The sequence below is a fragment of the Bactrocera dorsalis genome, chromosome 1 (assembly GCF_023373825.1).
Source record: "Bactrocera dorsalis isolate Fly_Bdor chromosome 1, ASM2337382v1, whole genome shotgun sequence".
In the NCBI taxonomy this organism is placed as follows: Eukaryota; Metazoa; Arthropoda; class Insecta; order Diptera; family Tephritidae; genus Bactrocera; species Bactrocera dorsalis.
In genome coordinates, this window is record NC_064303.1 from 87,303,775 (window position 1) to 87,315,439 (window position 11,665).

The 11,665-nt window shown below is 36.3% G+C and overlaps 1 protein-coding gene and 1 pseudogene across 1 annotated transcript in view; both read left to right on the forward strand.

The window, feature by feature from the left end:
* The first annotated feature begins 2,227 nt into the window (after window positions 1-2,227).
* Window positions 2,228-11,665, forward strand: part of LOC105229195 (uncharacterized) — a 30,751-nt gene continuing 21,313 nt past the window's right edge. Inside the window, exon 1 of the mRNA XM_049446593.1 lies at window positions 2,228-2,908. The gene's annotated coding sequence lies outside the window, so the exon portion shown is untranslated. The remainder of the gene's footprint in view (window positions 2,909-11,665) is intronic.
* On the forward strand, window positions 2,905-5,682 carry LOC125775304 (uncharacterized; annotated as a pseudogene).

Sequence of the window (11,665 nt, forward strand, 5' to 3'; positions counted from 1 at the left end):
ATGTACATATGTATATACGAGAAAGGCACAAAATGGGCCAAACTATGCCACATACACACTTAAATATCCTAAAAGACACAAAGTGGCAATAAAAACTATGAATTTATATTTCACCCACGCCACTGCTGATATTCGCCGCATCCACATACTGAGAATTCCGCAAATAAATGTGAGAAAATATTTTGTTATAAATAAGTCTTATTAATTTCGACCCTGTGGGGCATACGTGCCACAAAGCAACCTTAAGTATGGCATAAAAAAAGGATGAAAATTGCTTTGTAGACACTCATTAGAAACGAAAGAAGCGAGTTCGTTGCGGTAAGTTGATGCCGTAAAAACATACAATAATTATTTAGTCGGCAGGAAATTAATTATTGTAAGGGAATATCCCAATATTTCGGCATTTGTGAGAAATTTAAGGGGCACACCGAGTGTATTGGCCTAAAAAAAAGGTGATTTTTGGGAATTTTTATTAAAAAACTTACTTTATCAATTATTTCAAAATTTTAAGAATGTTTCAAGAATATACAGTGAAATCTTTGAAAAAAATATTAAATATTTTTTAAGTTGTAGTCGATTTCAAACGGCGGGAAAAAAAGTTACTTCACTGCTGCAGTGATTCCGGCCTTCTCCGTGAATGAAAAAAAAATGAAAAAAAAATTCTCGTTAAACTAGATAATATTGTCTGTACAATGACCTACGATAAAAAAAATCAAAAATTTACAATATGGCGGCGTTTTAAAAAAAATTATCGAATTTTACCCAAAACCTGCCAAAATTCGATTTTTTGATCAGATCAAAAATCGATAGGTCATTGTACGGAGAACTATATATAGAACATGTATTTTTGAAATTTTCAAACTAGGTGTGCCCCTTATTGTATATAAAAACAAAAAACTGAAAATATTTTTCATAATTTCTGCTTCGTTAGGTTTGAGTTTGCTGAATAGGCAAAAGTCACAGGGAGCGAAATCAGGCAAATGCGCACCTGGTTTCTTCGACTTCACAGGGTTTGTACGGAAATAAATCAGACTGATTGCCTTCCGCCGCGACTGTACTTCGGAGCATGCGCGCACCGACTGGATTCGGTAGAGGGCGTTCCTAGCTAACACATGAGGCGCTAATCAGTTGAGCGTGCGACTTGTTTCTGTGAGTGGTGCAAGGAAAACCTGCAAACAGAGACGTTTTATATGAACAAGCAGACTTACCCAGATATTACTTTAGCAAGAAGTGGTGTTGTTGAGTGGCACCAAGTCTTTTTGGAGGGCCGGGAACAGATCGCTGATGAAGACTGTGCTGGGAGATCTGTGACTTCGACAAACACCGACAAGGTGACTTGTGTGAGCAAAGTTTTTAACTCAGATCGTCGACTAAGTATTCGTTTAATTGCCCAGATGTTAAATTTATGAAAATCTGTGGTTCATGAAAATATGACGGAGCACTTCAACATGCGCAAGACATCGCAGCCGATTGGAAGTTGCACCACGACACAGACCCGGCTGACACCATCTACATAACCAAGGCCGGCATCCCAACGCTCCCGCAGCCTCCCTACAGCCCAGATGTGACTCCTCCAGACTTTTTTTGTTCAGCCAACTTTTTACAATATAGCCATTAAGTATAAACATATAGAGAACTGTGTATATAATCATATTTAAACTTAATAGTACATATATACATCAGAGAAGCCTTTAGATAAATAGTCCTACTAAAAATTTCCAGCAGGGTATATTTTGTTTATAATCTGCTCAACAGGAGGTGGCCGACACGAAACGGTTACATGCCAAAGAGTAATTAACGCCAACTGTCTGCCTGCTCTCTATCGCTCTGCTCCAAACAAATGTGCTTCAGCGCTGACGTATGCAAACGCTGCGAGGAGCCTCAACCAACAAATGAGTCAATAAGTGAGCGGATATGCCGTTGGAATAAAAGAGCAGAGGAAATAAAAGAAAGCACAACTATGGTGGAGAATGTGTGGCTATTTGCATACATACAAACGTGAATTAATGCATGAGCAGCATACATACGAATAGGCAGGAGAATCCTATGCAAGAGACCTGTGATGGGTATCGAAACATTTAAAGGTGCTGCGTCAAATCAATGTGGAAAATTATAAGTTCACTCTTACATAGATATACGCTGATATATATAAATGCATATGTGTGTGCGTGTGTGTGCGGAATGAGTTTTAATTATTTGCGGCATTATCGTGTCTAAAAATTGTCTCTGGGGTTTTGGAAACTACACACATGGGGCAGTACAAATTCGGACGCGTGATTGTGTGGTTGGAAAACGAGCGTTCCGAAATTATTGAATTATGCCGTGTAAATGATTATGAAATACATTTTTTCAGAATAATTGGAAAACTCGGGAATATAGTAGAGCAAGAGAGTGTACAACACGGCAGTTTGAGCAAGATCTAGTAAACAAAAAAAAAAAGAAAGCAAGAATAAAAAGTTTGGAAAGTGGAAAAGTGAATTGAGCAAACTGCAAGAGCAATTTGTAAAATAATTTCAGCACTCTTGAAGAATTATAAAAGTATTAATATTTGAAAATCAGTACAAACGTTTGTGTGCATAACAGTGGTTGGTTCATTATTAGATTTATTTGATTATCTCGTGAAAATCGTGAAAATATGAATTCCTGATCTTTATTCCGCTTCAGTTTATTGAAATCAACAAATAACTGAAAAAACGAGATCAGAAAATTCCGAAACCGAAAGCTATTTATACGCACGATACACACATACTTACGAGTGCGTGCTTATGAAACGTATGTTGTGCTTCCAGAGGCATCCAGTCGAATTTAATTGTGCAATAAATTTCGCGTTCTGCATCCGAGTATCATACACACATATATACATTCATAAATCATCGATATTTTAAAATCTGGGATAGTAAATTCAAAAGTGTAAGCGAGAGACGCACGGAAAGAAGATGCACCGCATTTTCTGCTTAGTCACTTTGTTGCTCAGTTTGGTCGTGAATGGTTAGTATAGCAAATTGTTGAAAATAACATATGTTTTCTGTATTTTTAAGAGAAATAATAATCTATTGCAGATATTACAATCGAGTTTCAACTGCATTTTGAATATTTACAGCTGTTGTCGAAACAGATTCATGTAAAATTATGGTTGTAATCAAGAGTAGGCAGTCTTTTTTTGTTCAACTTTTATGTACATTAAACAAGAAAACGTTAATTTTGGCTGCATTAAAGCTATATTAGCCTTCAATAATGCTAAAGATTCCTTACAAGAATTTGGATTTGTCAATTTGTACACTTTTCTTTTCTTCAAATGGGTCCGTTTTTCGCCTGTTGAAGATTGTTCCTTTCTCAAAGTAGCCAATAAAAATTATTTCACGTACATCCCAGAGTACAGCCGCCATAAACTTGCCAGTCGGCTGTTGCGTTTTTACACGCTTTGGAGCGGGTTTATTGTGCGCAGACTACTCGAATGACTTTCGATTGGAGCCATGTTTCATTCATTGTCATATATTCACGCAAATACTTGGGTTTATTAACCTTGAAGATCTCCAAATAATGCTCCGAATCACCAACTTGTCGTCGTTTTTGGACGAAAATAAGCTCGCTCTGCATCAACTTTACACAGAGCTTTCTCATACCCAAATATTCGTGATGTACACGTTTCGTTGATAACGTTCGTTAGTCCGAGTAGCTGCGAACGATGCCGAATTGACTTTTCTCAGCCTTCGTGTAGACTCTCAGGTGTGGCTGGTATATTTTCTTCACTGCCTGCTTGACGTGGTCTCTATCTGTCGAATATTATCTAATAATGAATGGTGGGTCTCAAGATAGGTGATGGTGTTAGGTTAGGTTAGGTTAGATGGCTGATCAAAGATCGCAGTCAAAATGTGATGAAATATGAAACATTTATTCCCTCTTCCTATTGAGCCCACCAAATAATAACTTTTTGAGAAGGGAACGACGTCCCCAAATGTCTTGTGGATTATTATCACCCAAATGCAAAAATTTTTTTATTAACGCAGCCATTAAATTAAAAGTTTGTTTCATCGCTAGAAAAATTTTGCTTGTGAAAATTGGCATCGTCTTCAATGCGAGGTGGATTTTATAATCCAGAAAACAAAGATCCTTTCCCAAAATCTGCCATCAAGTGGTTGGGCACAGTAGCAATTGTCCCCCGCGATGAAGGATGACCTCATTCGGGTTTTCGTCGTAGCAAAACCGTCTTCGATGTGCACTATACGGCGTCGCTGAGAATGCGTATTCTCCACTAAAGTAAAACTGGTCCAAAACCGATTCATGATTGCTCGAATTACAAATTCTGCTGAGCGATTATATTGACCGAATATTGAACAATACGCGCGAAATGAATTATTATTTTAGTAACAAATTTGCAAGATTTGTCTCATTGAAAACCATAATTCTAAAAAAAAAAACATATCTGTTTTAACTTGGCGGAAACTTTGATACTGATCCTTATATACCGTCGAAGGCTTTGATTGAATGAATGAATTCCATTTATAACAAAAAAAAACTTATAAAAAATAAAAAAAGTTCGCCTCCAGACTCAAATTATTTACTAGTAATAGTTAAGTTCTCCCTGACCTGACTTAGTTCAGCGAATTAAGAGACAGCATCTACGGTAGCTAAGTAATGTCATTCAAATGAAACACTCAGGCTCTGGGAGTATTAGACATAGTACTCGCCAAGGCAAGCAGAGGAAGGGGAAGACGTCCGCTCTGTTGAAAAGACCAGGTGGAGAAGAACCTGGCTACACTTGGAATCTCCAAGGAAGAATGACTGTCACGTTGTGTAAACTCGTGAACCGTGTAAGCGGAGCTAGTTTTTTGATTAAATTATAAATCAGAGACCGCCTGAAATATATTGAAACCGACTAAAGCTAAGATAAAGCATGCTTTTTGTTTACGTATGCTCTCACTTATTAAAAGCCGTCTGTCTGCACACAAAATAAATATTAAATACAAAAAGCAATATGGAATTAACTTCTTATTTTCAATAGCTTAGGCCATCCAATGTTACTCATGTGAATCCGTCTACCACTCCAGCTGTGCGGATGACTTCGACGAAGAAAACTATTTCAAATTGGATTGTTCGCATGTTCCGCCACCACGTTTTCTAAGTGACGACTTGGATTTGCGAAACGCAACAGGTTGTATGAAGCGATCTTATAAAGGTAACTAAAGTTCTGGTGGAACACATTATTTATTTGAATCTAAACTATAGACTTGACAATTTAGATGAAAATTTCTAACTAAAGTGTTTTTTTCTTTCGTTCACAGTGGGAGATCTGCTGAGGATCGAACGCAATTGCTTTTTCGGTGACATGGACGACACGGACAGCGGTTGCCAACTGGATCCAGCCACAGAACAAGCGGAGCGATAATGAAGACTTCCGCAATCACAGTCACCAACTGTAGGCATGTCCGCATTATTTAGCGATCATCTCCTTTGCGTTTACGGCAAAATTCTTGAATTGGCTGAGCTAAAATATGTATAAATGTGTTGTAAAATAATGCAGAAGCTCAACTCTGCTTTCTTCAGTATCCAGCTCGAGCAGAAAGACATAAAGTTAGCTGAATTCATTTATTGATGTTGAGCGAAATACTATTTGTTATTTGTTTTGTAGCGAGTAGTCGAATAAAACATTTTAAATAAATAAAAAATTAAGTAAACCTATAATATGGAAAGCTCAAGTTTCAAGCTTACTGGCCACAGAAGCGTTTTCCAATGGAATTAGTTGCCTTAACCGTGAAAGTAGATCAACTGCCTCGGAGTTGGCTGGCATTACGCTAGAAGTAGATCTACTGCTTCAGAGCATAGGCTCCTTCAGTATGCTGACTGTCCACTTCGATAGTACGACAGCGATATTAGCCTTGAGCTCGTCGACTGTTTGCTAGAACATTAGTGAAGGGAAGTCTACACTCCTTATCTCTAACATCGAGTTACTACATACTCAATACTATATGAAAAATCCGCAAGGTTAATAAGCTTTCCGAGATCATGTGTATCTGAATAACTGCAGAATGAGAAATGGGTGGAAACTCTGTTCGTTTCTTGCGATTCAGTACTGGTTTATTTGGCCTCAGACCAGCCCAGTAAGCGTTGGTCAACTATCAGCAGCTGGTATTTCTCATCCGTAAGATGTTTAGTGAACTATCCATTGGTCCAGGACGCTTTACCGAGAACTGATATCCAAATACAAGATTTATGAGTCTGCCTTCATAAAGTTCTATGCATAACACTTTAAGTGTGATCCCACGACATGCTAAAGGACCAAACATCTACCCTAACCTAAAATAAAACATTCTCGGCGGCTGATACTCTTAGCGGAGTATATAATTCGGAAACAAATTATTGCGAGAATTTTATTTTATTTTTAAATTTTCCTCTCACTCTCTCTTTTATCTCTGTCACATATACATATATGATATACCCGACGAATTGAGGCTCTAATTGAGTTATTAATTTATTTATACATAAGTATAAGTGTATAAGTAAAAAATAACGCAGGCGTATCTTTGTTTATTAGGGTCACAGTGAAATATGTATGTAAGTTTGGGAAAATATTCAAGAAACATATATTTGAGAAAAACATATTTGAAGTTTCAGTCAGAAGTCAGAGCGCACGAGAAGCCTTTGCTAATTATCAAATAACTCGCAAAGTATTTACTGATTTGGCTTCAAATGTTTAAAGAATATTTCTAAGATATTATAATTTAATTAATTATGCAAAAGATAATTAAAGTTTTGAAATTTATAACTACCGCTTACCTCTTAAAGTGCTTCTAAAGTCCTACCAATAATTTATATTTATATAATTTGTAAGGGTCCAAGCTGACATGTGGTGCACTTTAGTCAAAACTATCCAAGTACTTACGTAATATTTTATTTAAGTTGCAAAGAGATTTTGAAAAATATATGGGTCTCTAAATCATTTAGAGCAACGGATGTCTCTAATAAACTATCTTTAAATATCACTTGTTTCGTTCTAACTATTAAGTTATAAAATTCATAAGAAAAAATAATCCATCATATCAAAATCCACACCACTCGTATTTAAAATAATCAAACTTTAACTCTTAATATCTTTAAAACGGTTAGGCTTAGGAAAAAATCGTATGAGACAATTTTGTAGATAGACTGCAGACAGATATTTATTTCAAGTAGCTGGAAGCAAGATATGAATTTTTCTATACAATAATAAGGAAAAATTTAAAACTCTAAGGCCGAAGAACTCTCCTTTACAATTAAGAGCTGATACTTGGAGATATTTTCGTAGAGGTGTCTAAGCACCTAATTTTTAAGATTATCAAGCGAAAAAAATTACCATAAATATGCATAGATTTTATAAACGCAAAAAGAGCTGCATTATCTGATTGCTAAGTTCCAGATACTGTGCCCAAAAAATAAGGTGACATTTGAATTTAAACTGCCCGCGTCGAAGGATTTAGAGATCAATTTTTTTTTTAGTTTGGTAGTACTGTCAATCACATTTATGTTAAATTTCATGTCAAAATATTCATTAGTGTTGGAGATACATACGTGTCGTTTTGTGAGCTGCTAAAAGTGAGTTTTTCGTTTTTTGCGTTGACGATGATGCAGAAAGCTTTTGGTTGGTGGCTATGTCTAAAAAAATGTTTACAAGTGGTATAATGAGTTCCAAGCCGACCGTGAACGTGTCGAAGACGAAGAGCGTCCAGGGCGACCATCAACCTCAACCGACGAAGCTCACGTTTAACAAATCAAAGATTGCTTGATCTTGCTGATGAAGTTGGCATATCGAAAGGCTCAGCCAATACCATTTTCAAGGATGTTTTGGGCGTCAAGTGCGTCAAGTTTCGACTGGTACCGAAAACATTGAATTTTTTGGAAAAAAGGCGTCGCGTTGAAGTGTGTGAAACGATGCTTTCCGACTACCAGGGTGTCATGAAATGCATTATAACTGGCGATGAGACTTGGATCTATGCTTACGACTCCGAAACAACCGATCAATCGAGCGAATATCGTGCCAAAAGAGAGCCGAGACTAAAAAAATCGCGTCAAAGTCGCTCAAAAATCAAGGTCATGTTGACTGTTTTCTTCGATTATCGTGGTGTTGTGCATTATGAATTCCTTCCAACCGGTCAAACAGTCAACAAGGAATATTATTTGAACGTTATGCGTCGTTTGCGTAACGTTATCTGCCTAAAAAGGCCGGAATTGTGGAAAGACAATTCTTGGTTTTTACACCACGATAATGCACCATCCCATACTGCCCTCGTAATTCGTGATCATTTCGCCAAAAACTCAACCCATATCATTTCGCAACCACCGTATTCACTTGATCTGGCGCCGTGCGACTTCTGGCTGTTCACCAAGCTCAAAAGACCGCTCCGGGGACACCGTTTTTATACGATAGAGCAGATTCAAACCGCAGTGAAGACGGAACTGAAGGCCATCCCGGAAAGTGACTACAACCAGTGTTTCGAAGATTGGAAAATCCGTTGGCACAAGTGCATTGCATCGGGAGGGGCTTACTTTGAAAGGGATGAAATTGATTTGGAAGAATAAATAAAGAATTTTCAAAATGAATACAATGTCACCTTATTTTTTGGGCACAGTATCTTAATGAAGTTTGATTCAGTATAAGTCAATTCGGGAATACAAATCAATGTATTTCGTGTTGATAAACTTAACTTACACTTTTTAGAGCACAATGTCGTACATATAAATTTATACTATAAACAGACATTCATACATATGTACATATAAATAATTACATAGTCGTGATTAATCGGAAAGAAGCTTATTACATATGAGAAAATTATGATAAATAAATAAGTTATAAACAGCAACACTTTCCATATAGGATCTTGATATTGATCGACCAGTTCGTACGGCGATTTCAATATATTGTACTAATGTGCACTTAGATGTAAATACCTAATTATTTTAATCGCTTTAGTACGCCAAATTGCGAATAAATACAACAACAATTATAGCAAGCAAAACAAACAACAAAATCGAGTGCCAGTATCTACGAATTCCACTCAAATCGTCAAGAGCCGATGTGACTTAGAGCAGCTGAATTAGCTAAGAAATCGCTCAAATGCTTTGATTTATTGATGACGACCACTGGCTTAGATCATCTGGAGAATAATGATCAATTATGGAATGTAGATCTATCAGAAATATTGTTTATGAGAAGTAAGAGGCGTAATTCTGAAACAAACAAGTACACTACAAGCCACCACTAACTCACCGGTTAATTGCCCTACAAGCCACCAATCGATTAACTCACCGGTTAATTACTCGTCAGTGCTATCTGAGATTTCTGTTAAAGTTTCTATGAGTTTCTTATAGGCCGATTGAGAGTTCTAACCGAAACTCTTGTGTACGTGTTGATCGTTTATCCCTTTCTTATGCAAAGGCTTTATGAGTTGCACCGTGCGTATGAGTTACTTTCCGCGCTTATTCTTTCAATGTATTGCAATTTGGGTAGCCGTGACTTGCTGGAAGACAACAGAGAAAATAATTTGGTAGTTAGTATTGTATGTAAAGTTATGTTGAGGAGAGTCGTATTAAGTCGTAATTTGGAGGAAATAATGTTAGTATATGTACACATATGCGTTTAACACTAAACTTAATGATAACTCGTATGATATATAGTACAATTTTGCTCTTCGCATTATGTTTAGTGATGTCATCAAGCATAGAAATTCTTGCAGTGACGTACTCGTAATCTCAGTATCCTCCATCTTAACAACAATGGCATATTCGTAGGCAACTACTATTATGTGTATTACAAATGTATTTTCCAGGGTGACAATTCAACTTTCTGCGTTTAAATAATTTGCCGTTTTGCCGATTAAGTTCAGTTTACGAGCATTCTTTTGATATTTATGAAAGTTAGGCTGCTCAAATATTGCTTTGTCTTTACATATTTGCACCCTGAAGAGGACCACGAAATTTGGCGTGAATTATTACTACTACGCTACAATAACTGAACAAATTTTCCAAATCCTTCCACTGTACCATATAGCTCACATTAGGTTGTTTTTATACCCTGAACAGGATGTATTAAGTTTGTCACGAAGTTTGTAACACCCAGAAGGAAGCGTCGGAGACCCTATAAAGTATATATATAAATGATCAGTGTGTTGAGCTGAGTCGATTTAGCCATGTCCGTCTGTCCGCCTGTCTGTGTATATACAAACTAGTCCCTCAGTTTTTAAGATATCGTTTTGAAATTTTGCAGACGTCATTTTCTCTTTGTCGGAACTGCAGATATTGGACCACTATAACATATAGCTGCCATACAAACTGAACGGTCGGAATCAAGTTCTTGTATGGAAAACTTTTGGATTTGACAATGTATCTTCACAAAAGTTGGCACAGATTACTTTCTAAAGCAACAATGTAATCTCCGAAGAAATTGTTCAGATCGGTTAACTATAGCATATAGCTTCCACACAAACCGAACACATACGTTACTAACAGAAATGCACCTGTGAAGGGTATTTAGCTTCGGTGCAACCGAAGTTAACGTTTTTTCTTGTTTTGTCTATTTGTTGTATGTGTTACATACATATGCATGTTTGTACATTTATTATTAATTATTAGTTTTGTCACTTTACCGTGCTATTGGTTTTTCATAGTTTTTGACTATAAATCTATAGTGCCTTTCTTTAAGGCTCGAAAGACCATGAATAGTTTCGTAACCAGTAGATACATATTTATGTATGCATCTCTATGTTTACCCTTTTAAATGGTTGTCCCGCACATTCGAAATAAAAGTACCGGGTACACTTGAGTGGTATAATGTACAATATAATTTAAAAATTTAAGTTAAAAACAAAATTATTTTCCTAAAAAAAATTTAAAACCGTATGTGCGTCTATTCTAATGACCAAAAAAAATATACCCTTTTTTGAGTAGCTTTAAGAAAATGTTTGAAAAATGCAATTTTGTTAAGTTTGCATAATTATTAGAATATTATATTTAAATTTTCATTAATTTATCCATGTTTTTGCATACCAACTTGTTTTCTATCATCATTAAAATAATAAATATTTAAACAATTGTAATGCAAGTAAACGTGTGTTTAACCTATTGACCAGCAGTGTATTTCTAAACATAAGTATGTGTTCAAAATTAAATAATAACAAGAAAAAACGTTAACTTCGGTTGCACCGAAGCTAAATGCCCTTCACAGGTGCATTTCTGTTAGTAACTATCTGTTCAGTTTGTATGACAGCTATATGCTATAGTTAACCGATCTGAACAATTTCTTCGGAGATTAAATTGTTGCCCTAGAAAATAATCTATACCAAATTTGGTGAAGATACATTGTCAAATGTGAAAGTTTTCCATACAAGAATTTGATTCCGATCGTTCAGTTTATATGGCAGCTATATGTTATAGTGGTCCGATACGGGCCGTTCCGACAAATGAGCAGCTTCTTGAAGAGAAAATGACGTTTGCAAAATTTAAAAAGGATATCTTAAAAACTGAGGGACTAGTTCGTATATATACAGACAGACGGACAGACGGACGGACAGACAGACGGACTAAACGACTCCGACTCAGTTCAACATACTGATCATTTATATATATACTTTATAGGGTCTCCGATGCTTCCTTCTGGGTGTTACAAACATCGTGACAAACTTAATATACCCTG